General features: G+C 48.8%; 1 non-coding gene across 1 annotated transcript in view; it reads left to right on the top strand.

The window, feature by feature from the left end:
- The first annotated feature begins 3771 nt into the window (after window positions 1-3771).
- Window positions 3772-5608, top strand: part of LOC132204980 (small subunit ribosomal RNA) — a 1864-nt gene continuing 27 nt past the window's right edge. The window contains exon 1 of the ribosomal RNA XR_009442642.1: window positions 3772-5608. This exon is cut by the window's right edge and continues 27 nt beyond it. This is a non-coding gene — a ribosomal RNA (small subunit ribosomal RNA).

Genomic DNA, 5608 nt, shown 5'->3' with positions numbered 1-5608 from the left:
TTATTACAAGTCCAGCCGGCGACGTCTCCGGCCTATCTCGAAATTGTAGCAACCGCAGGTAAACGGCGGGAGTAACTATGACTCTCTTAAGGTACTGGAGCAATGGCAGTAGTCTCCACCGACATCTCCGGCCGCACTGTTGGCGGAGCGGGTGAAAATATTACAAGTCCCGCCGCCGACATCTCCGACCGCACTGATCAGATCGACAACTCCGGCCGCTGTGCTCGTTGGTCAAGCGCGGCGAAATGTGCCGGAACAGTAGATAATTTTCCATGTATACATCGCCCATCCCTCTTTGGAACCCTAGAAGCTCACTATGCTCTGCAAATTTTTCATACGTCTCTCTGTTTGGATTGGTTGAATTTCAATTTATTGCATTTACGTTTCGATTGTGTAGCTGTTTAGCTTCAGCCTTGATTTAACTGTAAATAATTATTATCATTTATTCTTCCATATATTTTTGATGTACGTGAATATTCCTTTCATTAATTCATCGATATACGTTTGTTCATGTGTATTACTTTATGAATCTCTCCGTCGATTTGTATCACTTGGAGTGTCTTATATTACATCTTAAAATTTATAAAGTGTGCTATGCATTATTTAATGCATTCGTGTTTATTTAATTTCAACCTCTCATTAAATTCTTCCTGCGTTGACAATTTAAAATATTTATAACAAATATTTGAATTATAAAAGATTATTGAAGTGCACCGTTACGTTAAACGTTCCTTTCATTGCAATACTATTCCATCCTAATGTACGTAATCGGATTTCAAATCTTGTATGTTAATGTATGCATGCATTCTTCATAATATTCCCTAATATGGGAAACAAATCCTTTCTTTTCCGATTGATGTTCATGAAATCGCATATAACTTCATCCCTACAATAAAGCGCCCTTCATGAATTTTACTGTAATTCCTAACATCTCCGCTACGCAGCGACTTCAGAAACAGTAAGCAAATCCAAGTGATCTTAAAATTTCATTTCAAAACATTTGAAACTAGGAAAATAATAGTGGAAAAATTTGACGGTCACATGTGGCGAGTAGAACTTTACGTCGCATGTTCATGTATAGTGGGGGTTTTCTTCCGTTCGTATATTGTTCAATGAAATCTATCTAATCTGGTATTCACGTTTCGGCTCCTTGTAGAGAAGCACAAAATTCACGAGGTGTGCAAAACTGAATGAAAAATCTTTTGGTCATCTCATCCTCTGCCAAGGGATGTACCACGTTTAAATATTGTTGTTTCAAAATATAATTTCAAACACCCCTTAACTTTTCAAATTCACGTCCAAAGTTCTATTTCGTGTACAATTTGCGAGCGGAAATAACATCTTTATTTATGAGGTCGATGTACTTATTTCTCAAGATAATTTCACGGCTCGCAAGCTTATCCCGCTGCCAAAACCATGCACATCCGGCATATTGCCAATTTTCGAAAAACCCACAGAGCAAAAGCTGACTTTACTGCGATTGTTCATTCTACTCTAGTCACAAAGAACGGGCAGAGAGGGTATCACAATCAGCAGAGATGAAACACTGATGTGGCACAGCAACTTTGATTTTCATGCAATTCACACGTGTTATCTTGATTAAATTTTGTATAAAATCATGTTTATTAATGCATCACCGGGGGCATTCTCTACCCAAGTGAATCATCCAAAAATTCAGTGTTGTTAATCTCATTGCTTACAAAGAAGAGAGAATTACAATGGAAATACAAAGGCAGAATACACAAAACAGTTCTGAAATACATGATGCCAGTTAATATTATTATTTCCATCATTCACGTCGCTAGCACTCTATATCGCTATTTACTTAACGCGTGTCAATGTTAGTTTTGACATGGCCTACATTGTACTGTCTTCCTCTTACGACAAGAGGTAACGTGGCCTCCTCGTTGATCTTATTTATTCTCGTTAACAACACTGTCAAATTCCTCGCAGTGACCATTTATATTTTTTGAAGTAAGATTGCATCTAACTATTTTTGAAGACATTATTAACTAATATTTTCATTCAGACAGCTGAAACGCATTCCATAAATCACAAATGAATACACAAATCACCGCAGCAAAGGCTCGTGTGATCTGGCAGCTCACGAATGATGCTCATCACACGAAAACAATTTTTCTCTTGAATAGGGTGCGCCATTACCATGCAACGTTGAATGTGTCATATAGGAATCATGTTGAGCTGCAATCGCTCCTCAACTCCAATGATTCCTGTTTTCACGTGCAAAGGGCGTTATTAGTGCACCAAACTTGACGTCATAAACAAGACGCAAAAAATCATTTTATGCAACACCACAAGTCGTTTCGGACATCTCCGGCCGCACGGCTGGCGGAGCACGCGAAAATATCACAAGTCCGTACATCGACATCTCCGGCCGCACTGTTGGCGGAGCACGCGAAAATATTACAAGTCCGTACACCGACATCTCCGGCCGCACTGTTGGCGGAGCACGCGAAAATATCACAAGTCCGTACACCGACATCTCCGGCCGCACTGTTGGCGGAGCACGCGAAAATATTACAAGTCCGTACACCGACATCTCCGGCCGCACTGTTGGCGGAGCACGCGAAAATATTACAAGTCCGTACACCGACATCTCCGGCCGCACTGTTGGCGGAGCACGCGAAAATATTACAAGTCCGTACACCGACATCTCCGGCCGCACTGTTGGCGGAGCACGCGAAAATATTACAAGTCCGTACACCGACATCTCCGGCCGCACTGTTGGCGGAGCACGCGAAAATATTACAAGTCCGTACACCGACATCTCCGGCCGCACTGTTGGCGGAGCACGCGAAAATATTACAAGTCCGTACACCGACATCTCCGGCCGCACTGTTGGCGGAGCACGCGAAAATATTACAAGTCCGTACACCGACATCTCCGGCCGCACTGTTGGCGGAGCACGCAAAAATATTACAAGTCCGTAATTCGACATCTCCGGCCGCACTGTTAGCAGAGCACGAGTAGCAGCGGGTCACCCGAAGGGGCCGCGCCGGCCGACCGTGCGCGCGAGCTCGTGCCTCGCGCGGGAGAGGCAGAAATGCGGTCGCCTCCTGCTCGGCCGGCCGCGCCACGGGTGCCGTCAGATTGCTCGCGATTCGTGTGCTCTTCGCCAGGACGTGCGATGCATTCGGTTATATGTTGACTGGTGGAGCGGCGTCGGTAATGTCGAACACGTGAGTGGTGTCGTTGAGGACGCGCGAAGAAAGCCTTCCACGATTGATCGGTAACGCGGGTATTGATGAGCCCGAGGGGAAACGCCGTGACGTCCCCGAGGTCGGAACGACGAGCCCGGTGTGGTCGTCGATGTGAACCACCGAACAACGGTGGATACCGAACTCGGTCGTGGAGTAACCGCTTGAAGCGCGCCTCCTCATCGTTCTAATCGCGCACGTGGGCGGCGTTGTCAGCCGACGACCCTGTGCTCTATGTGCGGGCCCGCCTGGCCGTTCGGTCGGGCAGCCCGTCTCCGGTCTCGGTGGGTGCGAGCTATTTGTACGCGAACGATGCTTTGTAGCGAGTTCCTCGCGAGGAGCGTTTGACGTGTGCGGAGCGCTCGGCTCACCAACCGTCGGCGTTGTGCACTTCTCCTGCCGGGGTTGCCTGGTGCGAGTTGAGCACGGCGTCGGCGTCACGCTTAGCTGTAAGCCGGCTGCGGTAGCCTCGGCTGCCGCGGCCGCGCGCGGAAGCGTGTCATCCACGGGAGCACGCGTTGTGGGGTCCCCCCGGGGGCTCTGCGGCGTCAGTTCCCTGGTTGATCCTGCCAGTAGTCATATGCTTGTCTCAAAGATTAAGCCATGCATGTCTCAGTACAAGCCAAAATAAGGTGAAACCGCGAATGGCTCATTAAATCAGTTATGGTTCCTTGGATCCTACAAACTCTACTTGGATAACTGTGGTAATTCTAGAGCTAATACATGCACCCAGAGCTCCGTCCAGAAATGGCCGGGGCGCAGTTATTAGATCAAAACCAATCGGTCGGGTTCGCCCGTCCGTCGTTTTGGTGACTCTGAATAACCACAGCTGATCGCACGGCCTCGCGCCGGCGACGTATCCTTCGAATGTCTGCCTTATCAACTGTCGATGGTAGGTTCTGCGCCTACCATGGTTGTAACGGGTAACGGGGAATCAGGGTTCGATTCCGGAGAGGGAGCCTGAGAAACGGCTACCACATCCAAGGAAGGCAGCAGGCGCGCAAATTACCCACTCCCGGCACGGGGAGGTAGTGACGAAAAATAACGATACGGGACTCATCCGAGGCCCCGTAATCGGAATGAGAACACTTTAAATCTTTTAACGAGTACCTAATGGAGGGCAAGTCTGGTGCCAGCAGCCGCGGTAATTCCAGCTCCATTGGCGTATATTAAAGTTGTTGCGGTTAAAAAGCTCGTAGTTGGATCTGTGTATCGGACAGCCGGTTCGCCGCTCGCGGCGTTCAACTGGTTAGTTCGGACGTCCTGCCGGTGGGCGTCTCGCGCAAGCGGGGCGCCCGTAGTACCCTCCGGGCTGCTCTTAACCGGGTGGCTCGGTGGGCCGGCACGTTTACTTTGAACAAATTTGAGTGCTCAAAGCAGGCCTTTGGTTGCCTGAAAACTGTGTGCATGGAATAATGGAATAGGGCCTCGGTTCTATTTTGTTGGCTTTTCTGAACTTGAGGTAATGATTAATAGGGACAGACGGGGGCATTCGTATTGCGACGTTAGAGGTGAAATTCTTGGATCGTCGCAAGACGAACGGATGCGAAAGCGTTTGCCAAGAATGTTTTCGCTAATCAAGAACGAAAGTTAGAGGTTCGAAGGCGATCAGATACCGCCCTAGTTCTAACCATAAACGATGCCAGCCAGCGATGCGCCGAAGTTCCTCCGATGACTCGGCGCGCAGCTTCCGGGAAACCAAAGCTTTTGGGTTCCGGGGGAAGTATGGTTGCAAAGCTGAAACTTAAAGGAATTGACGGAAGGGCACCACCAGGAGTGGAGCCTGCGGCTTAATTTGACTCAACACGGGAAACCTCACCAGGCCCGGACATCGGAAGGATTGACAGATTGAGAGCTCTTTCTTGATTCGATGGGTGGTGGTGCATGGCCGTTCTTAGTTGGTGGAGCGATTTGTCTGGTTAATTCCGATAACGAACGAGACTCTAACCTGCTAAATAGGCGCGGGGATCTTTACGCTCCCCGCGTAGCAATCTTCTTAGAGGGACAGGCGGCTTCTAGCCGCACGAGATTGAGCAATAACAGGTCTGTGATGCCCTTAGATGTTCTGGGCCGCACGCGCGCTACACTGAAGGAATCAGCGTGTCTTCCCTGCCCGAGAGGGCCGGGTAACCCGCTGAACCTCCTTCGTGCTTGGGATTGGGGCTTGCAATTGTTCCCCATGAACGAGGAATTCCCAGTAAGCGCGAGTCATAAGCTCGCGTTGATTACGTCCCTGCCCTTTGTACACACCGCCCGTCGCTACTACCGATTGAATGATTTAGTGAGGTCTTCGGACTGGTCCTCGGAGCTCCGCTCGCGGGGCTCCGCTGGGCCGGAAAGATGACCAAACTTGATCATTTAGAGGAAGTAAAAGTCGTAACAAGGTTTCC

This window comes from Neocloeon triangulifer, unplaced genomic scaffold (genome assembly GCF_031216515.1).
Source record: "Neocloeon triangulifer isolate White Clay Creek 2 clone unplaced genomic scaffold, ASM3121651v1 ptg000073l, whole genome shotgun sequence".
Classification (NCBI taxonomy): domain Eukaryota; kingdom Metazoa; phylum Arthropoda; class Insecta; order Ephemeroptera; family Baetidae; genus Neocloeon; species Neocloeon triangulifer.
Note: the sequence above shows the minus strand (reverse complement) of the source record. Positions and strands in the feature narration are given on the sequence as shown.